The sequence below is a fragment of the Arvicanthis niloticus genome, chromosome 2, assembly GCF_011762505.2.
Source record: "Arvicanthis niloticus isolate mArvNil1 chromosome 2, mArvNil1.pat.X, whole genome shotgun sequence".
Taxonomy (NCBI): Eukaryota; Metazoa; Chordata; class Mammalia; order Rodentia; family Muridae; genus Arvicanthis; species Arvicanthis niloticus.
Genome location: NC_047659.1, coordinates 4,818,191 through 4,844,910, shown reverse-complemented (window position 1 = coordinate 4,844,910; position 26,720 = coordinate 4,818,191). Strand labels below are relative to the sequence as shown.

At 49.6% G+C, this 26,720-nt stretch overlaps 1 long non-coding RNA gene across 2 annotated transcripts; it reads right to left on the bottom strand.

The window, feature by feature from the left end:
- Positions 1-26,425, bottom strand: LOC143441129 (uncharacterized). Of its 2 annotated transcripts, none has more exons than XR_013108348.1 (3): positions 26,305-26,425; positions 17,826-17,993; positions 1-312 (listed from the first exon to the last, which is right to left on the bottom strand). It is a non-coding gene; the product is annotated as an uncharacterized LOC143441129 (long non-coding RNA). The 2 variants fall into 2 exon arrangements; XR_013108347.1 differs by lacking the exon at positions 26,305-26,425 and adding an exon at positions 18,111-18,200.
- Between the last annotated feature and the right edge of the window lie 295 nt (positions 26,426-26,720).

Here is a 26,720-nt window from a genome sequence, read left to right as displayed (position 1 = left end):
TTATTTTTTAATATTTATTTTTTATCTTTTAACTATGTGTGCGTGTCTTTGTTGTGGGTATGTGCACATGAGTGCAGTGTCCTTGAAGACCACAAGAGGGAGTATGATCTCATGGAATAGGAATTATAGGCAGTTATGAACCACTCAGCAAGGATCCTGGAACAGAATTCAGGGCCTCTGCAAGAGCAGCAAGTGCCTTTAAGCACTGGATCATCTCTCCAGCACTCCATATTCTTCAAGCTTCAGCTCCATCCACCATCAGAAGATTATAGAGAATCAATGGTCTGGACACACTCACAAGGTCCTGGGCTCCTGCAGGACACAGGTAAAGCATTTGCATGTTGAGACCCATATGAGTTTATCACCAGAGAACCCCTTTAATTCCTCCTTCCTGTTACAGTCAATATGTTGTACTGAGTTGTTTTCTTCAGAGTCTTGTGAGCTTCGAGGGTGGTCCACAGTTCCCATCCCAGACACTGAGGGAGCACTCAGCCTGGAGGCAAGAACCTCAGCTCAACCAGAAAGACTCCCTGATCATCACGGGGTCACAAAAGTCCAGTACCAGGCTATATCCAGAATACGTGTATGCCTGACCCAGGTGACCTGGGTGAGCTGGGTCAAGTGCCATGGTCAAAAGCCTCTAACAGGATATGACCAAGCCTGACTGGGTTGGTTGTAGAGATGAGATGTGCCTCAGTTTCCTCATCAGGACATCAAGAACTTTGACTTGGAGAGCCCAGGGGCCCATCTCCCTCAGGGAAAATATTGCAATTAAAGGCAGCCAATCTAACTTAAGTGGTAGGATGACACCTTGAAGACTTGGTCTATTTTAGAGTCATAGCAAGGCAAGGGATCTGGGAAAAGATAGAGAGCTACTCAAACACACACACATATACACACACACATATACACACACATACACACACACACACATATACACACACACACATATACACCCACACACATATACACACACATACACACATACACACATGTACACACATGTACACACACATACACACATGTACACACACATACACACACATACACATACACACATGTACACATACACACACATACACACATACATACACACATACATACACACATACATACACACATACACACATACACATACACACATACACACATACACACATGTACACACACATACACACACCTACACACATGTACACATACACACACATACATATACACACATACACACATACATACACACATACACATATACACACATGTACACATACACACATACACACACATGTACACACACACACCTACACACATGTACACATACACACACATATACACACACATACATACACACACACATACACACACATACACACACACATATATATACCCACATACACACATACACACATGTACACACACATACACATGTACACACACATACATACATGTACACACATACACACACATACACACATGTACATACACACACATATACACATGTACACACACATACACACACATACACACATGTACACACATACACACACATACACACATGTACATACACACACATATACACATGTACACACACATACACACATATACACATACATACACACATACACACATATACACATACACACACATATACACACATACACACATACACACACAAACATACACACATACACACATATACACACATACACACATACACACACACACATACACACATACACACATATACACACATACACACATACACACACATACACACACACATACACACACATACACACATGTACACATACACACACATACACACATACACACACATACACACACATATACACACACATACACACACATACACATACACATACACATACACATACACATACACACATACACACACATACACACACATACACACATACACACATGTACACATACACACACATATACACACATACACACATACACACACATATACACACACATGTACACATACACATATAAACACACATATACACACACATACACACACCAAAAAACAATCTCACTTCACACATGAACACAGACGACTTTCAGTAGCAAGAGAACGGGTATGTGGGTGCCACGCCTGCCTCCCAGCTTTCCTGAGGACTCCAGCACAACTGTAGTAGGACCTGGGACCCTATCCCTGGGGATCCTGGCTTCATCAGCCTTCTCCTTTGAACCTCGTGAGAAAAAAAGCCTGGGCAGGAGAGATGGCTCAGCAGTTAAGGCTGTTCTTAACCAAAAGGCCCTGGGTTCAATTCCCAACACCCTCATGGGAGCTCACAACTCTTTGTAATTCCAGTTCTAGGGGATCTGACAGCCCTCACACAGACATACATGCAGGCAGAATACCAGTGTACATAAATTTTTAAATAAATAATTTTTTCCTTTTATTAAAGTATTTTTTATTGGATATTTTATTTACATTTCAGACGTAATCTCCTTCCCCCCCCCACCCAGGAACCCACTATCCCATCCCCCCTCTTCCTGCTTCTTTGAGGATATGCCCCCACCCACCCTCCCACTCTCACCTCCCCACCCACGATTTCCCCACACTGGGGCATCCAGCCTTCACTGGACCAAGGACTTCCTCACCCACCTATGCCTGACACTGTCGTCTTCCCGTACATATACAGCTGGAGCAATGGGTCTCACCCTATGTGCTCCCAGGCTGGTGTTTTAGGCCCTGGGAGCTCTGGTTGGTTGGTATTGTTGCTCTCCTCGTGGGGCCGCAAACCCTTTCAGCTCCTTCAGTCTTCTCTCTAACTCCTCCATCGGGAACCTCGTGATTAGCTCAATGGTTAGCTGTGAGCTTTCGCCTCTGTATATTTCAGGCTCTGGCAGACCTCTAAGGAGACAGCTATAGCAGGCTCCTGTCAGCATGCACTTCCTGGCATCCACATCAGCGTCTACCTTTGGTGACTGCACAAGAGATGGATACCCAGGTGGAGCAGCCTCTGGACGGCCCCTCCTTCAGTTTCTGTCCCACGCTTTGTCTCCATATTTGCTCCCATGAGTATTTTGTTACCCCTTCTAAGAAGGGCCAAAGCACCCACACTTTGGTCTTCCTTGTTCATGAGCTTCATGTGGTAAATAAATAATTTTTTAAAAGAAATGAAGGAAAGAAGTCAGGCTGCTTGGCTCTGCAGTTCCAGTTCCAGCCCAAGCCGGTGTCCCCCACCACCATTCTCTCGTGGGTTTAATCCTGGTGTTAGTTTATTTACAGTGTAGTAGAAATCACAAGGGCACAGGAGGTGAGGGCAGTGCATCCCTAACAGAGTCCTGCCTCCCAGCTGGAATAGAAAGCCAACCCCTACAGGCTGCTTTCCCAAGCCAGAGAAAACTGGAAGGTGGCCCAGGTTAGTGAGGACCCCATGGTGCACATTGGTAGCCAAACATTTGGAAGGAGTCCCTACCCCAAGGACCCTGCCCTGGGCTTCAGGACCAGTAATAAATCCAGGCCTAGCAAAGGGCAAAGAAACACAGGGACAGTTGGCCTGAGGTCCCATTCTGGTTTATGGCAGTATCTCAGCCAGTGATCACCTGATTGTAATCTGTGCCCATTGCCCAAGTAGTCCTGTGGCATTGTCCCAGGCAGAAGTTGTCCCTAGCCATGTACAGTTCAGCGTTTGTAAACATACACTCCAGATAAGCACACTCATGGGTCCACCCCTATCGCCTCTGACGCCAGCACCTCACCCCATGAGCACTGTCTACCGAATCTCTACTTCAGCGCTGTGGTCCTGAGTATGACCACAGCCACTTCCAATTCAGTACCAGGAAGCTAGGGACTACAGTTCCCTTCTGCTGTTTGCTGAGGACTCTGTCCAGGGACGGGCCACAGCCTGTCTCTTCCTCCCCTAGTAGAGACATTTGCATTTTTGCCATTTTTGTTGAGATAGATCTTAATAAAAGGTTTCCCAGCACAGAGCCAGCGTCATGGCCTCCACATCCCTTGCAAATGGGCCATGTGTGACATGCAGACAAAAACTTCTAAGGAGTAAGGATCAGAAATCCAGAATGGCCAACTCACTCTTTTCCCTGGGCTATCTCACCCCAGCTCCCACCCTTGGCAGGTGGGAGGGGGGCTCACCATCCGGCTCAGCATCAGTCAGTATCCCAGGACCAAGGCTTTTCATAAACCCAAATGATGGGTGACAGAGGTCCGCTGCCTTGAGAATCCCTGAGGGTAGCTATTACCCCCAGCCCCAAGCTCGCATAACTCCTCACCCACCCATCAGCTAGAGCCCTTCCAGCCAGCCAGACTGATGGGCAATGGCTGGTGCTCCTGGCCAGCCAGCAGCTGAACTAAGCCTGAACTCTTACGGGGCAAGGGTGAAGCACAGGGAGACATCCCGCCAGCCATTTCTCAGCCAATGGTCTCAGCTGGTGCCTCCCTTTTGTTCCCAAGGGAGAGGATGGGTGGACTCAGAAGGTGGCCGAGTAGGGGAACAGCCAGCTTGCTGCCACAGCATCTCCACTGCCCGCCGGCAAGGAGATCACTCAAGCCCTGATACGATCACCTCAGGACAGGCGGAAATTGGAGTGTCCAGGGTGCTTGATCGAGGCAGCTAGCGAGCTGAGGCTGCAGGGACATTAGAGGCTGGTGTAATGGCCTCATTCTGCTCCCCTTGCAGCTCTGTGACCTTGGGTAACTCTGAGACTGCATGCTGCCTTGATGAAAAATCAGGAGTCTGGAAAACGGCCCTGGTGGAAGAGGGTAGGGCCGGCTGCTGAGGGTACGGGGAGCCCTGCATTCCCCTTTCCATCAACACTGGCTGCGGACCATTTGCCCCACCACAAGCCTCTTGCAGCAGGGCCTGGTGACCCCTGAAGACACACTCCCGGCTCCAAACGCTAATGAGAGGAGGAGGAAGACCTCAGAGAGGGCATTAGAGGAAAGGAGACCTGGGTAACAACTAAGGGAAAGAAGACTCACGGGAAGAACAAAACAATGCCCTGTCCAGAGCTATGTTGAGCACAGAGTAGGTGGCTGCATCCCTGGATAACAGGCCAGCTTGGGTACTCCTTCATGGGCCTCAGTTTCCCATCCTGGTCTCCTCCAGTAGGAACCAAGGACATCAATAGAACTTGTACTTTGTGGTATTCCTCCTCAGAGGGGCTGTTGTTTGGCCCGTTTGAGGCCTGTCTGCAGAGGGCTGGTCGGAAAGGTCCATGGCTATATAGAAGTCTCTTCCTGGCCCTGGCCAGCTCTTTCTTAAGGCTCTTTCTACAAGTAGCCTTGAATACCACCTCTCTAGCTTCCAGATTCACAAGCACCCTGTCAAGATTTTGTCCAGTTGTGTGTGATGGTACACACCTGTGACCATCACCTGCCAAGGGGCTGGGGTAGCTGGATAGCTAGGGGTGGGACAGGAGGTTCAAAACTCTAGTTCAAAACCAGGGCTGTCTCAAGAAAAGAAAAACAAAGGAAGGAAGGGAGGGAGGGAGGGAGGGAGGGAGGAAAACAAGTAATCCTATGCTCTTGCATATGCTCCTCTGTCTAATCAAGCAAAGACTCTTCCCCGAACTTCCCTTTTCTTTTCACTTCCCCTTTGCCAATCACATCAGATGTGAGATCAAGCTCCCACGAGTGGGAGAAGCACAGACATCACCTATATCAGGGCTAAAAGACTAGAGCCATGTTGGCCTACATGTTTTGCCAGCCCAGTCTGGGTTCTAGCTTGTAGAGGGTGGTACTACACACAGTACTAGCTCACCCTTTGTAAAAAGAATCTTCTTGAAAAGATGCTTTTCTGTTGTTTCTGTGTGGTCCCATGTGGGACACTGATATTATCTGATATTATCTCTAACACGAGCACCCCTCAAAATCTTCAGTGGATGGAGAAGAGGTCCAGCCATCAAAACCAAAGTCAAGGGCAAGTGCAACTCTCTGGGGGGGGGGGGGCCGGGGGGAGGAGGGTGTCCCAGGCTCCCATCCCTTCTGGGGCCTGGCTGGAAGGCTGGATGGGTTTCTATGGCCTGGTGAAAGACCTACCACACAGACCTTCCTTACACACAAGAAAGGTCAGCAGCCTTAAGCTAACCTTGTCCTTGAACCAGGCACCCATCCATCTCTGCCCTACCACAAACTGCCAGGCTCAAGTTAGGTGCATACCACTGGACAGGACCAGGGCAAGGCCTCCTCATGCCTCACCCCCCCACACACACACAGTACCCACCCACACAGGATCAATGCTAACACAAAACCTTGGGATGGGGAGGTGAGCTCTGGGGATCTCTGCAGACCTACCTCCACTCAGTACCTACACAAGCTTCCTTGGATAAGGCCTCTCCCTGGAGATTTCCTCCCCCTACCCCCCAGTAGAGATGTCCTCCTGAGTGGCTGGTGCTCGCTTCCTACAAGAAATCACCTCTAATGGCTGGCCACTGCTTTGTCCTCGGCTCCCTCCTCCTTGCCTTTCCTGGAGCTCTTCACCACACACTGGGACTGTCACCACGCCCACTTTCCATATCAGATCACAGAGGCACAGAGAAATGTATAACTTTCCCAAAGGTGCACAGCTACCAGTAAACAGAGCTCAGATGCGAACCAGAATGCAGACATTACAGAATCCAGGTCACATCCTAAGTTTCCTAGGACTCCCTTTAGAGCGCTACGAAAAGTTCCCTTCTTCCACTGGGGATACTGAGATGGGGGGGTGGTGTTCCAAGAACCTTCCTTGCTTCACTACTCTTTGAGCCTCACATCCATCCAGAGACCTCAAACAGCTTGATATGGCCCCCACTTGTTCAACCTCCACCTCCAAGAAGGCAGCCTGAGCCACTGTCTTTGGTTCCCTCTAGTCTCTCATGCCCAGCACACAGCGCCACAGACTGACTGCAGTTTAGAATGCCCCTGTTAGATCCCTTCTGAAGTCACAGCAAGACCACCTACCTACATTGGAGAAGCGACTTGGTGCACACAGTTTAATGGGGCCTGGAGGAGAGGAGCTGGGGAGACAAGGCATTGGTGTGAGCCACTGGCTCTGCTCTCCACTTGGGTTCCATCAGTCTGCCACACAGTTACAGATTAGAAGAGCAGGATTCTCCAGGGTAATTCCTTGGGGCAAAGTCATGTTTGAGCACAGGCAAAACTGAGTGTAAATGTAGGTCTTGACTGCCCTTCCTTGGCCTCAGTATACAAAGAGCAGATGTTTAGCAAACAGCCCAAAGGCGTTTAGATTGTTCCCACTGCCCAGAGATCGAGTCCTCCACCAACCTATGAGGAGCCTTCTCGCTCACTACTACCGAGGGTAGCTTGAAGCCCACTGGGGTTTTTAATAGCCCCACACTAGTGAGTGTCTCAGGGAGAGTTGAAAAATGGGTCTTGGATGTTGGTGTTTCTCTCCACTAAGTGAATCGGCTCTGAATGTTGACAGCATCATTGGGTTGTGCTGGGTCCCAAATGAATCAGCCTGCATGCTTCTCGACACTGGGAACCCACAACCACCACAGAAGCAACTATCACTATTACAGGATGAGGTATCACAGCCTCCCTGGGAAGACCTGAAGCACATCAGGGCTGAGGTCTTCAGGAGACAAAGGAAAGCCAAGCTTTTGTATTGGTTAGGGCAGTGGTCCCTAGGCACTAGCCAGCCCCCATCCCAAACCCAACCTACCAAACAGCTCACAGGTAGGAAGCCAAGGAGAGCTGAGCAAGGGAGAATGGATCTATATGAGGCAGCAGTTCCCCACTGTGTGCAGATCCTTCCCAGTCCAGGCCTAGAGGACAGGGACAGGAACCTTGTCTCTGGTCCACTTCCTGCTTTCTGTGTGCCCAGGTGAGGAGCGGACCCAGAGGCCGATTCTGTGAATGACCAGCTCTAGAGTCATGTCATCTCTCTGAGTCTCAGCATCTTGTCTCTGCAGTACCTGCCTGAAGTGGAAATTTAGGTTGTTTTTTTTTTTTTTAAAGTCAGTTGTGTCGAATGGTGTTTGTTGGGTCAGACACATGAAGGAATTATTTTCTGAATCAGACATAGGTGAGAGGATGTTTTGTTAAGACAGACTTGTGAAGGAATGTTTCACTGAATGGGACACAGGTGAAAGGATGTTTTTTTGTTTGTTTGTTTGTTTTGTTTTGTTTTTTTTAAGCAAACACATGAAGGGACACATGATGTTAAGAAGGACCCAACAGACGGTAGACAGTGCTGGCTGGTACTGGTACATCTTCATAGCTGGCTTTGCAACGCTTCATTGGTCTCACATCCTAGTCTTTGCTGGTCTGCACTTTGTTGAGAAAGGCACAGTAGAGAACTTCTCCTGGTGTCCCTGCTGGTCCTGGTCACGCCCACTGACTCATGCCCATGCAACTGAGGCCTGGCTGTCTCTGCTGGGTCATGCCACCGCTGCTGATTCGTGTTTGCTGTCCTCACACTACTGAACTAGACTGCTAGTATATAATCTGACAACACAGATTGAAGAAAAAAAAACTATTTTCAATACAATAAAAAACTATTTTCAATACTACAAAAAACTATTTCTAAACAGGTCCACTTCCCCCATATCCTAATAACCTTTCTTTTCCACTACCTCTGGTGGGTGGTGGGCTAGAAAGGAGTTAAAGCATTTAAGAACCATTATTAAAAATAGGTTTTGAAAAACTCAAAGCCTACACCTGCCTTTGCCGAAGAGCATGCCATGACTTTTGTAAGGAGAGACAGGCAGAGCAATAGGCCCAGGGCTGGCCAGCCAACATGTGCCACAACTATGCCCACTTAGGGCCTCAACCTTCACCAGCTATCTGCTTCTTCTCTCCAAGTCCCAGCTTACCACCTCTGGACACTGAACATGGAGCGCTCTTCCTGAACATGTTGTGTAAAGGGCTTTGTGTATGGTGTATGTATGTGCACGTGCACACATGTAGAGACCAAAGCAGGACACCAGATGTCTCAGTTAGGGTTTCCATTGCTGTGAAGAGACACCATGACCAAGGCAACTCTTATAAAGAACTACATTTAATTAGAGCTGGCTTACAGTGTCAGAAGTTCAGTCCATTATTACCCTGGGGGGGAAGCATGGCAGCATCCATACAGGCATGGCGCTGGATAAGGAACTGAGAGTTCTACATCCTGATCTGACTACAGCCGAGAGAGACTGTCTTGTGGACAACTAGGAGGATGGGCTCAAAGCCCACTCCCAAAGTGACGCACTTCCTCCAACAAGGCCACACCCGCTAGTAGTGCCGCTCCCTGGGTCAAGCATATTCAAACCACCACACTAGACATCATCTCTGTTGCTTCCTGCCTTATTGCCTTGAGTCAGGGTCTCTCGCTGAACTGGAAGTTCTCCTCTGTTAGGCTGACTGGTCACCAGGCTCTCAGGACCTTCCTATCTCCTCCTCAGCACCAGGGTTATAAGCATGCACAACCATGCCCAGCTTCTTACGTGACTGCCAGAAATTCAAGCGCAGCTCCTTATGCTCACAGAGCAAGCCCTCTTTACCACTGAGCCGTTTTCCCAACCCCAGTAGACAGTAGAACTTTTCAGGTGTTGTTTTTGTTGTTGTTTGTGGTTTTGGGGTTTTGTTTTGTTTTTTTTTTTCCAGAATCTCCTGTAGCCCAGGCTAGCCTCAAATTCAATATGTATTCAAAGCTGACTTGAACTCCTCCCACCTCCATCTCTTAGGAGCTGGTATGTGCTGCCATGCCTGGTTAGCATTCTAGAACTTTCCAGCTTTCTTTCTGTCTCCCAACCTGAATTTCAATGTCTCCCTTGGCCCTGGAGGCCTGCTAAGAACCATGTCCAGCAAGTTGTTATCATTCAACCATCCGGGCCTCAAAGACCTTGCTCTGTCAGTCCCAAGCAGCACCCAGCATAGCACACTGTAAGTCAGCCTCCATGGGCTATGGCCTAGTTGGCCACACACTGGCTATATGGTTGGGTTGGCTTGTGGCAGAAAGGAGGAGCATCCAGATTACAGAATAGACCTGCAACCCTTCAACAAATAGCAAAACTTGGCTCAGATGGGCTGGGCAGGGACCCCTAGCTGGCTAGAAGCAAAAACATGTATGTCAGGGGGGCCGGGCTGAGCAGCACTGGCAGGGGCTGCAAATCTGGGAGCTGAGACCGGGAGGATCTTTGCCCTGCTTACAGCCAGCATGTGCCAAGTTCTCCCTGCCAGAGCATTTCCCAAGCAGGTCTGGGAGCAGATTGGCACCATTCAGGCTTCACGCAAGGGAGAGGAAGTAAAGAGGAGAGTCAGCTTTCTCAGGCTTTGCTCTTAACCCCTTCAGAGCATTTCAGCCCCGTGGATGGAAACGAAAAGACTCAGAAACTGGGACTCAGTTTCCAATCCCAGCAGGTATTCTAGATCTGGCCAAAGGGAGAGCCGGCAGATTGTCACCACACACAGCCATGGGAAATCTGAAGCCAGGCAAGCCTATGCAGGTCCTTGTCCAGTATGGGACCTAGTATCTCCAGAGTTCCTGCCAGGGCCTCACGAGCCCCCATCCCCTGGCTGAGTGCAGTTGGTAAGGAGGCCTTTAGCTGATTTCCCATTGTTGTCCTTCTGGTGCATGAACGTCATGTCTGGTGAGATCCTGGCAGCACTAATGGGAGTTGACTATGAGCCTATATGTATACGGGGTGTGCAGCTCATGTAAGCCCCATGGCCCCCTCCATGCTCTCTGGCCAGCTCAGAACAGTGCTAGGACTGATGGGAACTTGGACCCACCAAGGCGGTGGGGCCAGAGGACTCTCTTTGCCAGAGGTACCCATGAGTCTTCTGCCTTGGAGTCAGTGGTGGCTGTTATCTGAGGCTCACTATAGTGTATACACACATACACAGTACACACACGTATACACACACATGTACACACACATACATACACACTTACACACACATACACAGTATACACACATATACACACTCACACACGTATACATGTACACACATACCCATACACATACATACACACACGTACACACATATATACTCACACATGTACACAGTACACACATGTACACACACTCATACACACACATACACACACTCCATGCCAGGGTATCCCTGCCCCTTGTGTCTTGTCCCCACTTTGCACTTTAACTCATCAGGCCCTTGGTCAAAATGTGAAGATATAACCCTAACCCGAGGTGCACAGTTGCTAGGCATTCCCAAGAGGCTAAGGCAGGAAGATTGCTTGAGCCCAGGAGTTGGATATCAACCTAGACAACTAAGGTTCTCTCCTGGGAAGGGGAGAGCAGGAAGGAGGAGGGGGGAGGAAAGGGAAGGGAAGGGAAGGGAAGGGAAGGGAAGGGAAGGGAAGGGAAGGGAAGGGAAGGGAAGGGAAGGGAAGGGAAGGGAAGGGAAGGGAAGAGAAGGGAAGAGAAGCTAGCATTTCGTGGTGGCGCACCTGCCTGCAGAGAGCTGGAGCCTGGTCTGCACCCCAAGCACTGCAGAAACAACCAGATAAAAGTGTAAACCTTATATGACCCTTATAACAAAGATCCCTGGGTCTGTGCAAGGCAAGTACATCATTCAGAGGGAGACAGGGCTTCTATCATCCCCAAAACCATATCCTCCTCAAAGCTTACCCCCTACAGGCCACTCTCTGAGGGACCTTGGGAACTCTCTACTCCCCCATCCCAAGCCTGCAGCCTTGGACCAGCCCCAGCCTGTAGTGAGAATTTTGGTTTCTTTAAAAACCTAATTATCTCATGTGGTTGTGTTTTCATTTTAATCCCAGGTGTGGGATGTGGGCCTGCTTCAGATTGTCCACAACGGCTAACTATGATTTGTCTTATGCTGTAGGAGGGGTGTGATTTCTGCCAGCTGCAGACAGTTTATGTTTGGAATTCTGGAGACTCCTGAGAGGGTATAAATGTGGTCAGCTCCAGGAGGCTCTGTGATGGTTGCTGCTGGCTCCTGCCGTTGCATTGGGTGCTTTTGCTATTGCTGGCTTGCTGCATTGCTGCATTGCTGCATTGCTGCATTGCTGATTGGAAATATCCTGACTACAAAGATTGGACTTGCCCCCAAGGAACTCAACTCCATAAGCAGCAGGAAGTAGTCTAAAGAGACCTCTGCCCCTTTCCCGTCCAACCTTCTTTCTCTCCTACCTAGTGTTGGTGGTTAGATGAGATTAGTGTGGAATGTGAGTGGAGAAGGGTGGTAGGAAAAGGAACCCAGTAAAGTAGCACAAAAAAAAAAGTGACCCGCCCCAGCCCCACATGGAGCCGACCATGGAGCCCACCTCAGCATCCTCACTGAAGCACACACTGACCATCCTCAACTTCCATGCTGGACTCTCAGCCTGAAGTCATAGTGCTCTTTTCCCTAAAGGGCATCCCAAATCAGGAAATTCCAGAGCCCCTCAGCCAGCCCTGTGGTGACTCTCACTGCCAGCTATGCCCCACAAATCTTCTTCATAGTGGGCAGCATCACACGTCTCAAAACAAACGCCAGTTCCTCGCATGCCTGTGTTTTTTCCTCTCTGGTTCCCTGGTGACCCTACACCAAGGAAAGAGTAGCACAGAGTTACACATGGCCTTGGGCTCTTGAAAAGAGAGAGCCATTGTCCCACTTTGACCTGAGGACAGTGTTGAGGAGATGTCCTAAAACCATCTGAGCGTCTACCTGTCACCAGCTCTACTGTGTGTTACTAAGCTGACAACCCCATGTTGAACTCAGACAAGGAGCTGGAACTTTCTACTTCTTCCGTGGGCTCCAAGGTAGTAATGGAACTCAGCAAACTGATAAGCAGAGGCCTCGGTTTCTGACATAAGAGACACGTCACACAGCAAATCAAGCTAGGAGTGGATGGAGCTGGGGGAGGCCAGACCCTGAGGATGGACACCAGAGCTGGCAGTCCAGAGAGTCAGAGAGTGAGTTGGTGGCGGGCTAGTGAACATCTGCAGAGGCTTCAGGGAGGGCTGAATGCAAAGGCTGTGGTGTAGGAATGAGCTGTATGGTCTGACAGATCGAACCCCAGAGAGGAGTTATTACAAGAGGATTACCCAGGATGGTGTCACAGGACTAGCAGGGCTGGGAAGAGAGTGATGGGGCCAGCTAAAGAAGGGACAGATGAGAGTCAACAAAAGACGATCATCCAGGCAACCTCTGGCCTCCCGACCTCCTTTCCTCTCTGCTCTAGCCTTTGATTGCCTCCCATAACATGATGCTCAGGACCACTCCTTGTGCTTTGCTTTAACACCTCATCCCTGACATCTCAGGTGAAGCCGGAGTCGGGTCCTGGTGATGCAGGACAGGGGACTTCCCTCAGCTCAGGCTATGTAGCTTCTCTGCAAGTGGCCCGTTCATTGGCAGGAAGAGGGTGGGCTTCTCTGACCAAGCTTTCAGAGCCTTGTCTACCTAGGCACACACCTTCCCGTGAGCACACATCAGTATGGAGCGCCCATCACACTCCTAGTGCGTCACACAGGTATTCCTAAACCTTTCCTCCTTGGCCCTCAGAGGCCGCCAGCCATTTATACCCATCACTCAGGGGAAAATAATGTCATTTCTGTTATACTAACCCTCTCCACAGAAGTGCTGTAACCATGCAGAGATGACATTGCAGGCAGCTCAACTTGTGTGAGTGATGTAATCTTGGGGTGTTGCCTAGCAACCCCAACAACGTTTGGGAGACTCTGATTCTTGAGTGGGGTAAAGTCACATTTACACGGCTCAGTTAATCAGCTTCCTGGCAACTCCGCCAAGATGATCTCATTTTATTCATGATCATTTTATGTGAAACGCGCTTTTAGCTCTAAGAGAACACAAAGATTTAATTCAACACCCGCTATTGCTCTATGTTTCCAGGGTGTCGTTAACACGGCGTCCATGCAGATAACCATGGCAACACATGGGTAATTAGTGTATATGACGGGAGGTATTAATACAGAGCCGGCAGGCTCCCAATCAGCCCGATTACCACGTGTCATTACTGCAGTAATTACCTGCACTAACACGCAAATTGAACTAAATGGTCAATTGAAGTAAAGTGAATGGCTTTTTATTCTAGTCCCTAAATAATGTGTCTGCTTGGCTGAGTAGCTCAAGGTAAATAAAACTCTTAAATTAATGGCCTCACCACCACCTCTCCCTGGGTGGGAGAACTAGACTCTGAGGGTCCCCAAGGGTCCTCACAGTTTTAGCAGAAGGTGATATGCCCCTCCCCCAGGCTCTGTGCCACCAACCCAGGAGAAGAGAACTGCCTCCGCTGTCCACGCAGAGCTCTGGTCCTCATTAACTATCATAAGCTATCCTGCAAGGGTATCTCAGTCACCCCCAGGGGAGGGCATGGAACTTTCCAGAATGAGGGTGGAGGGCAAATGCCAATGGCCTTCCTCCCAGGGATGTTTCCTTGCTCCCCTCGGGTAGGTGGGGCAGAAGTGAATCTCTGGCTTCCTGTTACAGGATGTTGGGGGGGGAAGGGTCAAAGGTCAGCCCGCCTTTATTAACAGAGCGTTTCTGAAATTCCATAAACTTAGAAGATCTTCAAACAGGAAGTCACACTGGACCTCTCAGAGAAGCACGCACATTCCAAGTCTGAACGCTGATCCCTTCAGAGGAGACAGAGAAGAGGGGGTGGGGATGTCAGCCTGGGCCCTGGTGGGGAGACAATGAAGTCAATCTTGTCCCTCTTGAGATGCCGCAGTGGTGTCTGAATATGGCAGTTTTAACGCAAAGCATGGAATCCTATGATCTACTTCAATGGGCCTGTCCCTGAGGCCACCTTCTGGGCTGGCCTCTAGGCCTGGGCTAAAGGACACCTTGAAGGCAAAAACAGGGTACAGGCCTCCCTGAGGGACCCTGCTTAAGCTGGAACAGGGAGGATAAGGGCAGATATGGAATAGAAGAGAGCAGGAGGAATGAGGTCTCTGTCAGGGGAGAGCAGCAAGCAGGTTGCTCATGAGTCTAAGATGACAGGAAATCCAGCCACATGGAGTGCACAGACTCCAACCCAGCCCTGTTTTTTCCCAGGGTTGCAGTATGGCCGTCCTGTAGGGGTAGGTGCTGTTTCTCTACAAAACATAGTAAGACCCTCAGCTCTTAGGCTGGAAGCCCATCTGCTACAACTGAGGTGACAGAGGACAGGAAGTGAAAGTCACTCCATTGCAAAGTGGATCTCCTGCCAATAAACAATCCTCACCTCATGGTCCCAATACAAGGCATGGTACACACACCCCCTAAGGATTATGGGGTACTGGCATCAGTACCATCCTTCCTACAGGCTCCAGGTTAAGGGCAGGTGAGGCTGGACCTAGAACATACCCTACAATCAGTGGGGCCTGTGACCAGATACACAGCACAGGCTTATGAAAGAAGAGAACAGAAAGCCAGGAGCTCTGGTTCTGCCTGTGATATCTGGGGACAGGCAGTCTGAATGGGTAGCCATGTAGAGGCAAACAAAGACTGACACCACCTTTGAGCAAGAGGCCTTCTGCCCATGGGACACAGTCTGCTCTGCACCAGGACCAGAGCTCTGCAGAACACAGCGGCTGCTGGCACTAAATGAGGGGCCCAGGACCTGGGCTGGTGCTATTGAGTATGAAACATTCCCCCACAGGCTAATGTGTTGAACTCTTGGTCCCTAGCTGGTGGCACTGTTTTGGCAGATTTGAGACTTCGGGAAGTGGGGCCTCTCTGGAGAAAGTGGGTCACTAGGGTATCCTGTCTCTGGCCCCTCCCTGTCTCTCTGCTTTCTGGCTGTGGTGAGCTAAACAGCTCTGCTTCACGTGTTCCCACTACCGCTGTGCCCTGCCCAACAGCATGGGACCAAGTGACTACGGACCAAATTCCCTCCAAACTGTCAGTCCAAATAAACCCTCCTTCCTTTGGTTGCTTCTAGCAGGAGTTTAGGTCACATGACCTGAAAGCCAATTAAGAACAGTCAGGAAACACCAAACTAGCCAGGGCAGGACAAATAGAGCAGGGGGAGCCAGCTCTAACTTTTCCAGATCAGAAACAGCAGGAGGGATTCTACTACTGGAGCAGAAATGCCAGGAGCTGGCGAGATGGCTCACTCGGTGAGGCATCTGCCACATAAGCATGCAGACTGAGTTTGGATCCCAGCATCCATGCAAAAGCTAGGAATGCTAGTGTGTGTGTGTGTGTGTGTGTGTGTGTGTGTGTGTGTGTAGCTCCAGTGCTGGGGCTAGAGACAGGCTGTTCCCTGCAGCTCACTGAGCAGCCAGCCTAGCCAAAGTGATGAGCTCTTAGTAAGTAAGGTGGATAGGGCTGGAGAGAGCTCAGTAGTTAAGGACACTGGCTACTCTGTTACAGAGGACCCTGGTTCATGGTGGCTCACCACCACCTTAACTCTAGTTCCAGGGGATCTAACACTATCTTCTGGTCTCTGTGAGCTCCTGCACATGCATGGCGGGCACACACATACACATAAAATCTTTAAAAATAAATCTTTTTTTTTTTTTTAAATAAAATAAGGGGAGCTACAGAGATGGCTCAGTATTTAGGAGCACTGGCTGCTCTTCCATAGGACTCAAGTTCAATTCCCAGCACCCACGTGGCAGGACACAACTGTTTGTGACTCCAGTTCCAGGGGATCTGACACCCTCTTCTGACCTCCTAAGACACTGACCATATGTGATACACACACACACATATATATGTATGTATATACATATATGCATGTATATGTGTACACACAGACACATATATATGCAAGTAGAACACAGAAAACAAAAAAGAGAGAGAAGAGAGTGCCTCCGTAACCCAGGACCCGAGGGCCACATCACTCCCCTGTAAACTCTACTCTTGCCCTGACTTTTCCAGAAGACAGAGCAGACATACTCTTTGTTTGTTTTGTGACATGATTTTAAAATTAAACTACAAATAAACGAGAAAGCTAAGGCTAGGAGGTAAGCAAGAGGCCAACAGCTCAATCGTTAAAGATGGCCAGGAACAGAGCAGAAGGCAGGGACTTTGTACCCCAGGGACTTTGTGTTTCTAGCCCTAGAAAAAGAGAATCTCACACACACGCATATGTGCAGCCAAAGATGAGAGCGGAATTCAGCAGGAGGAGGAGCTGTATACCAGAGAAACATATCTCCTTATTATCAGAGAGCAGTGTAAGCAGTGTAGGGAAGGAGCAGGAACCTATTTCAAAGGCACTGTGGCACATACCTTTGATTTCAGCACTCAGGAGGCAGGAGCAGGTAGATCTCTGTAAGTTCAAGGCCAGCCTGTTCTACACGCCCAGGACATCAAGGGCTACATAGTGAGACCCTGTTGTTGTTGTTGTTGTGTTGTTAAGTAAGATCTGGAGGGTAGGGAAGAGGGCTGAGAAATGCAGTCTTCTGACTAGGAACTCACTACAGCTCTGGTTATCTAGACCAGATCTTCAAAGAGACAAAGCCAAAAAGATCTGTCAACGTTCTAACAGGCGGCGCTGACTGGACTAAGTAGGAAAGAAAGACAAAGCAAAATAAGGAGAGGAAATGTCAAGGGAGTCCAGTTGTTTTGGAGTGAGGGGACTCAGGGTGGGAATAATTAATAACCACTGTTTACGCATAAAAAAAAAAAAAAAAACCCTCAGAGCTGGGAGATTGCTAAATAGTTAAGAACACTTGCTAGGCTCGGTCTTCATGTGGGAGCCGGGGCTATCCCAAAAGCTGTTGCCTGTATGTGGGATATGTTCTAGCTGGGCTGCCTTGTCTGGCCTCAGTGGGAGAGGATATACCTAGCCCTGCAGAGACTTGATGTGCCAGGGTGGGGGAATACCTAGCATCCCCCAACCCCCGCACCCAGAGGAGAAGGGGAGGGAGTGACCTGGAGGGGGCAGTGAGCAGGATGTAAAGTGAATTAAAAGAAGATTTCTTACCATGCTTTCAGAAGGCCTGGCTTTTGTTCTCAGCGCCTCAGGGCAGCTAACAACCATGTCCAGCTCCAGTTCCGCTTCTGGCTTCGCAGGCACTGGGCACTCGTGAGGTCCACTTAACATACACGCAGGCAAAACACGGATGCACACAAGTACATACTTTTTTAAATCCTTAAAGAATAAATAAAAGATATTCTATTTTAAAAGAAAGAAATTGGGAGAGGCAGTCTTTAATGGGGGGTGTTGAAAGTTTCCTTTTTAAGCCCAGAAGCGAGGTGAGTGTTTTACCTCCGACATATCTATCTCTTCAGCTTTGGAGGTGCAGCTGTGGCCAGTGTAATATGATAAGAAAAACAAATAAAAGATGGGAAGACTCCCAGAAAGGCAGGAACAAAGCTGTCGTTTTTTCACAGGTGACAAGATTGTACGCATAGATCTGAAGTGACGTACTGCGCAGTCATCAGCCCTTTTCACACCATCCCACCTCGTGTGGCATTAGGACCCCACCCAGCCTTCCTAGTTCTGAACATCTCTTAGCTACCAAAGGCCCAAAGAGAGAAACCTTCCACCTCTGTGGCTGTGTCCACTGGCCCACGGAAATGGTGGCGACAAGATAGAAAGCTTTCAATGTCCATCTGTGACCATGGGCTAGTCACCTGCACACCTTAACCAAGGTCACCCAGCCAGAAAGTTCCTGGGAGACGGTGAATGTGCAGGCCTCGTGTGCCTGGCTAACTCTCAGAGGCACATAGAGCTCAGGGCTGCTTGATAAAGGGTGAAGTGAAATGGGGGGGGGGTTGTTGGGGGGCAGAGGTGGGTGTGAGCTGTGGTTCTGGGCATAGCTCAGAACCACCACCCTGCATGCTCCCTACCCAGTTCCTTCTCATCTAGAACAAAGGTGGGGTTTGTGCTACTAAATCAAGATGCAAGGATGCTTTTAAGGAGAAATGTCAAGTCCTGATCCCCAACTTCATTCTATCACCTGCTGTGGACAGGCTGCCTCTGTCCTTTTGCTCCTCAGGGCTGGCTCCTATGCTGAGCTCACCCCAGGAGTCCCTGCTCCTCCTGACGCAAGGGAGGGAAGTATGGGCAGAATGCAAACATGGGGGGCTTAGGGCTCGCAGTGACCATGGACAGACAGACAGTCACTGCACTCAGCCTCTATGCAGGTGCGTTGCTTTTACCAAGCTGGGATGTTTGTCTTTCTCACAAATCTCCATGTGCTTCAGGTACCACCCCAGGGCCCTGGCTTCAGGAAGTAGCGGGCAAATCCCCAGTCCTTTCTACCCCCACACCAAGCTCCTTGTCCACTACTCTCTGGCCTCTCTTCTTGGTGCATCTGGGACAGGCCTTGTGCTGCCTCTTATTGTCTCCAAAATGCAAAATTACTGCTGGCATGTGTCATTGTACCAAATTAGCCACACTTAACTCAAGTGCCTGCCATCGGCAGCTACGGCGAGCCTGGGTGCCTGGGCGCACCTGAGCCACGGCACAGGTTGACTCAGTCCAAGCCACGTGAAATCCCAGGCAGCAGCACCCAGCCCTGGCCCTGCCCTGGCCCATCCACCTGAGCCCCAAGCCCTGCAATGTCTCATGGGGACAGTAGTGCAGATTAAAGGGTTCTAAAGGCATCTGCAGGGCGCTGGGACCTCCACCTCTAGCCTTTAAATGCCAAGTAACCTGGTATCCTAAAGAAAAACAGAATCCAAAGGAAGTGGTAGGCAAGTACCTAAACCCTCTCTTTGTCTAATGAGAGTGGTACTTCGAAGAGGAGCGACAGAAAGAGCCTTCCCTAGGGAGGGGCTGTGCTGGCCTCTGTGGCTCACTTCCTCAGACACTTGCTCCTGGTGACATGCTAAAGGGAAGGACAAGGGGACTCTCTCCAGGTGTGCCCAGAAAAGAAAAGCAGCAGCCTCATTCCTGCCTTGGCCATGAGGGCAATACCTTTGCCTCTCTGCAGCCTACCTGCATCCTGCCTCTAGGGCATCCAGGATCAGGCCTCTCTGGCTCCCCACCCATAGAGCCCCCACAATCTTTCCAAAGTCTATCTGACCAGAACACTCTCTGCTTCCCATCCTCCCAGGAACCTTTGGGTCTCTGTACTGGAGTCTATACTCTCTCCATCAGCAGGGCTACCTCCCCTGGAAGCATGTCTGGATGTCTGTGCTAGGTGGCACCTCTGTGTACCTCATCAGTTCTGCTAGGCCTCCCCCATTCAGTCACAGCTTTGTGGGTGTTCTCATTTCTTTGTCCCCTTGGCTCAGTACATGGCTGGTCAGTGAGGGTATTACAATGCTCCCCGTCCCCCACATTCCCTGTTCTGCGACAGCTGAACTACACAGCCCTGCTGAAGAGCCCAGGGATGTGGAGGCATCTAGAACATAGGACACATGCTGGGGAGGGAGCCAGGGTTTAGCCACATGCTCTGAAGAGTACTCTATGGAGAGGCACCCCTCCAGCTATATGCCAGGCCCTACATCTAGAAGAAAGGCAGGACCCTGACTACAAGCTCAGAAGTCATAAACCTGCTGGGCATGCCTAGCACCCAGCATACACTAAGTCCTTAGAAGTACTTGCTAAGGACCACATCCTGAGGGACTGGAGCCAGCTTTGGAAAGGATACTAGAGAAGCCCTGTGGGCTTCACCAAGACTCGGATGTAGGGTCATAAAGGGAGGATGTTGCAAGCGTCAAGGAGAGGCCCTGTAGCTTGACTTTGAGGGTACTGGGAGCAATGGAAGGTTTGAGGCATGGGAGGTAAGGGTCAGGCCAGACAGCTTCTGCAAACCCATATCCCACCATGTATCCATCCTCAACTCAGGAGCACCCTCACCTGGACAGTCCAGGTCCAGTTGTACTGACAGGTGGCTCTGATCCCAGACATTCCAGGAACTGGGTAAGACCACATCACATTTAGAACCAGCCTGTCCCTCAGGACCCAGCTCCACACGGGCTGCCCAACGTGAGTCAACAAAAGGACCCAGGATTCTGTCTAGAGCTGAGCTGGTAACAAAGATGATGATACTTTACTGTTGCCTTGGCCCAGGTCCAAGGTTAGTCCCTTGGAGTCTCCTGGCCTCTTTCCAGCTGGGGGTATAAGATAAAATGTATAAAGCTTGGAACTCGCTAGAACTGTGGGTTCTTCCTCCTCCTGGAGTCACCCATCCCAAGTGTGCCAGCACCTCAACTGTAAATCTCAGTTTCCTGTTGTGACAGGTATGTCATCAATCAGGTCCAAACAAATGCTGAACCTAGAGAGACCTGGGCTTTTACTGCAGAGACAAAACAGCCGCAGAGCCACACTGCCTGCCTTTCAGCCACAAGCACCAGCAGGGGGCAGCCATGTATTCACAGACTTGACAGGAACTCCCTGCCCAAGCTGGTTCCTCAGTGTCTCAGGCCAAGGTGGCTACCATGAGGAATTTAAGGTGCTAGAATTTTATTACTGACACCAGCCTCATCTATTTCTTTTTCGTTGCTTGGGAGACTTCTCAGCTATCAACAGTTCACATATCCTAGGCTGGGGCCTCCCGGTGAGGATTACTGTTACCTGTCAGCTTGTCTGGAATCTAGAATCACCAGGGTGATGGTCTCTGGGCCTGTGGGGGAATTATCTTGAATTACCTTGAATTACATTAATTGATATGGGAAGACTCATAGTAATTGTAGGTGGCACCATTCCCTAGACAGGGGTCCTGAGAAAGGGCACCAAGCTGCGGCATGTCTGGTACACACACACACACACACACACACACACACACACACACACCATGAACTGTACCTTGAACTGTGATCTGCAATAAACCCTTTCTCCCTTAAGTTGCTTCTGTCAGAGGATTTTAATATAGTGACAGGAAAAGAATTTTAAGAGGGTCCCCATGGATTAGGTAAGAAGTTTAGGGATATGAAGGCATCTGGCCTCGGGATAAGGAGACAGGGAGTCCTCAGGGACACATCTTAGAGCCACAAAGGCAAGCAGGGCAGGGTGTGATGTCAGAGAAAGCCTGACTCTGTTCTCAGGACCATGATTAGTCCCTGTGCCTCTACTTTGACATCAAACTATCCTGCTCCATTCCTCCTGGGCCCTGGGCCCATCAGGTGCCTGATCTGAGCCTTCTTGATCATACCTTGCTTTGTGCTGGAGAGGAAGAGAAGGGGACAAAGCAAAGGAGCCTCATGCAGCCTCAGGGCCAGAAGCCAAGCTACCCTGCAGCTGCTGCAGGACCAGTAGTGACACCTGCCCCTCTGCTGACACCCTCCAGACAGCCAGAGAAAATAAAGAACCAATTAGCACACATCTTCCAGAGATCCTGCTACAGATCAGCTGCGCTACAGTTCTGACTTTGCACAGCCCCTGGCTCTCCTCCACCTCTCTGTCCATCTGTCAGTCTTGGTGGGGACGTAGGGGGTGGAGAGACTGTACATATGCTTCCCTCCCTTCCTCAGCCCTCCCTCTCCCCGCCGCCCATCTAACGGCACCAGCTGAGAGGGCAGCCACAGTTCCTCCGAGTCACAAATCTTCCATGTTATTCCCGCTCCTTTATTTACACCGGGCGCACAGTAGCAATTCAATCTGAAAAAGCACCATGTTTTCAGAGGCGTGCAGCCCGAGAAATTGATGTTTGTGTTAATCAATCTTGTAGGAGCCTGCGGGGCTCAGAGAGGTGCCTCTTGAAAGATTTCCTCTATTGATTGATTGGAGCCCAAGTAGGGAGGGATGGGGAGAAATCAACACTCTCAGAGCCTGAGCTGGGGAGTGGAGTCAGAGTGCCCCAGGAGCTCTGCAGCACCCTAGGAGCCCCACAGTTTCTCCTCATCCAAAGTTTGGGCAGGCTGGGTGATGGGATTCTTGGCTCTAAGGTCTCTGTGTCACCTGTTTTCCATCTACGAGGCCTGAGGACATTCATCCCTTGTGTCATAATCCTCCCACTACCCCCCCTCAGGGGGCATCTATAGCCTCCAGAGGTTTTAGGGCTCAGTCCTGAAATAACCCTACAGCTGGGGCAGGTGGAGATTGGGCTGTGGACAGAACAGACATGGGGCCTCGGTTGGGCCCCTTCACCATGGAAAGTCCCTGGGCTCTCATGCAAGTGGGGGTGGCACACAGGCAGTGAAGTCAGCTGGTCAGCATGTACTAGCAGCAAACCCAAAGACCTACCCCTTTGTGGCTGGAGGCCTGGGCTGGGCTTAGGAGTTTCTAATGACTCCTGCCTGGGTCCTGGAAGGAGCAAGAGGACAAGAGAACAAGAGAGAAGTGACTGTGACCCACAGAAGGGACAGACCATGCACCCGTGGCAAATACTCTGCATTACAGGGGGCAGGGAGTGAGCTATGAGTGACCACAGAATGTAACAGTGCTCTATGATGCTCCCTGACTTATGAGGGGGGCACACTGTGCTCTCTAGGCCCATGTTAGGGAGAGGAATCCTGAGCTTCCATAGGTGGGCACTCAGCTACAGGACAGATCTAGGGCCAGCCTGTTTGTTTCCAAGGACTGGGTTGGTTCCCCCGGAACAAGCCTTGTCACCAAACAGGTGAACTAACTTTAGAGTGCATAGGAAACGGTCTGGATGGTTCTCAGACAGACAGCTGAACATTACATCTTGCAGGGGCCCAGAACCAGCTCCAGAGCTTACAAGCAGATCTGACTCCCTTGTTAGAGCATTTGCTCCATACACATCCCAACCCCAGGGACACTGTGACAATGTTCCATACACACCGTGACCCCAGGGACACTGACAATTACAGCACACAAATGAAGCCCTTTTCTACCATATCCTGGTCAGCACTGACTAAACACCTACTATGTTCCAGGGACTGAGTTCTCGGTAGCCAATATAATGTAGGAAACAAGGGCCATGTCCCAGGAGTAATGTCCTATCTCACAGGGCAAAAAGACCAGAAGGGCCGTGAATCCTCAGTGAGGAGCTATGTCCACAAAAGAAACACTATTGTCAGGACTCTGTCCCCAGAGTCTGGTAGCAGCCCTAGAACAGCTTTGTTTGCCTGTGAGGCTCTCCCAGCAGGAGAGGCTCTGACGGGATGATCTTGAGCCGTCAGCTCCAGTCTGTCTTGCTTCTCCACCTGAAATGCTGAGGCAAAAGATCACTTGGGCTTCAGGGGTTTGAGAGCAGCCTGGGCACAGACCCAGCTCAAAAACAAAAATCTACAGAGGTGACCCAGGGTCTTATTCCCTTGGATATCCGTGGGCTGCGTAAGCCAGTCCCTCACTCACACTGACTGCGGCCCCTCCTGATGGCCCTCATATGCCTCTGGGCCAAGCACTCAGCAAAGGCACTCTGCCAAATCACCAGACACAAGAGGAAATAGATTCTTAGGAATGATCAAAGGCTACAACGAGCCTACTAATTGGGTGACTTTTGCCCCACTTTCTCACACGCACACGCACACTGTCATATCTTGTTGATTTTCCAACAAACAAACACAATTTCTGATTCTGCAACAGAATGTTCTGTTTAGGTCCACAGGAGCCAAAAGGGTGACCCTGAACCATCCACCACAGGACGCAGTTCCAGGAAGAGTTCACTAGTCCCGGCAGAAGCCCCAAAACACAGAGCAGTCTCAAAGGGCAGCTGTACTCACGGCTGCGCAACAACTGTGCTTGCCCAGGTTTCTGCCTCCGATCAAGGCTACACAAAACACAACCACCAGGCAAGAAAGAAGGCTTGACTGTATATCTATTGAATATTGACATGTGGAGCTAGAAAGATGGTTGAGTGGTTAGCAGTGAGGGCTGCTCATACAGGTCATGAGAGAACACGTCTTTAACCTAGCACTGCAAAGGCAGAGGCAAGGTTCTGGGACAGGCTTGTCTACATAGTGAGTTTCAAGATAGCCAGGGCCACACAACATAGTGACACTTTATCTGGAAAAAAAAAAAAAAAAAGTGAGGACTGTTCTTGTTGAGGACCCAAGTTCAATTCCCAGACCCCACATGAGGCAGCTTCAATACTGGCTCTAACTCCAGGGTATCTAGTATCTAGTATCTAGTATCTAGTATCTAGTATCTAGTATCTAGTATATAGTATATAGTATATAGTATATAGTATATAGTATATAGTTTAGTCACCTATATTCAGGGCACATACAAGCACAGCATACACATAATTGAAAATAAATCTTTTAAAAACAAGCTTGACGTGTGGGGCTTGGAGGGTAGCTAAGAGAACTTGTTGTTCTTGCAGAGGACCTAGGTTCAATTCCCAGCACCCACACAGTGGCTCACAACCATCTGTAACTTCAGGAGCTTCACTGCTTCTCTAGGTACCTGGCACGCACATGGTTCACATACATACATACATACATACATACATACATACATACAGGCAAAATGCTCAAACACATAAAATACAATAAATCCTTTTTATTTTAATAATGGGGTGCTGGAGAGAGAGAGAGTTCAGCAGTAAAGACTAAGTACTACTCTTCCAGAGGACTCAAGGTTGGTTTCTATCACCCATGTCCGGCAGCAGGCAGCCGACAACTACCAGCAACTCCCGCTCTGGGGGATTCAATACACTTTTCTGGCCCCTAGGGGCACCTGCATGCACGTGTACATGCACACGAACACAGAATTTAAAAAATAATGAATCTTAAGATGTAAAATAAAATATTTAAAGTTGTCTCGGGCTAGAAACATAGCTCCATTGTAAAAGCGCCTGCTTTGCAAGCCTGAGATCTATGATTGATCCCCAGCTCCCACATAAAGAACTGGGCAGGATGGTGCACACTGCAATCCCTGGGGAGGGTGCTAGGGAGAGAAGGTCCTTGGAGCTTAGTGGCCAGCAAGCCTGGTCCAATGAGTGAGCCCCAGGCCCAAGTCAGAGACCCTGTCTCAGAGATCAAGGTAGGCAACTGCTGCAGAATGACACCTGAGACTGACTCCTGGCCTTCCCACGCACACACATGTACACACTGCTGCAGAGTGACACCTGAGACTGACTCCTGGCCTTCTCACGCACACACATGTACACACATGTACACACTGCTGCAGAGTGACCCTGAGACTGACTCCTGGCCTTCCCACGCACACACATGTACACACTGCTGCAGAATGACACCTGAGACTGACTCCTGGCCTTCCCACGCACACACATGTACACAATGCTGCAGAATGACACCTGAGACTGACTCCTGGCCTTCTCACGCACACACATGTACACATATGTACACACTGCTGCAGAGTGACCCTGAGACTGACTCCTGGCCTTCCCACGCACACACATGTACACACTGCTGCAGAATGACACCTGAGACTGACTCCTGGCCTTCCCACGCACACACATGTACACAAATGTGCCTACACTTACAGATACACACATAAAAATATTGACATGGAAAACAAAAAAATATAAATCAAGAAACTAAGCCAACAAAGGAAAGGCATACCAGGGGAAAGATTTAAAAAAAAGAAAAAGAAAGGCTTTCACTAGAGACAACTAAAAGAGATTTTATTGACATACCCAGAATTCCAACAAACACAGACAGGAGGAGCCTCTGCTGCCCAAGGGGAAGCTGCTCACAGGCATGGCCAACTGCAATGTGTTCCAAATAGTTAATGTCTCAAAGGGCAAAATTAAAAAAAAAAAAAAAAATGGAAGGACAAAGCAGGAGGCTGATGTAGGAGAATGACGGAGAGTTTGAGACCAGCCTGGGTAACACAGGAAAAACAAAAGCATGTTAAAGAGGCAGGTACTTTTTTATACCTGCCCAGCTGGCTGTGCCTTTCGTGCGTCTATAAAAGATGGAAGGAATGTTATCAAGTGGTATGTCTGTGGGTCTAAAGAAGGGAGAGGGCAGCTGTCACTGCTGCTCTTACCAAACACTTGACGAGAAGCAGTTTAAGGAAGGAAAGGTATATTCAGGCTGGAGCGTCGGG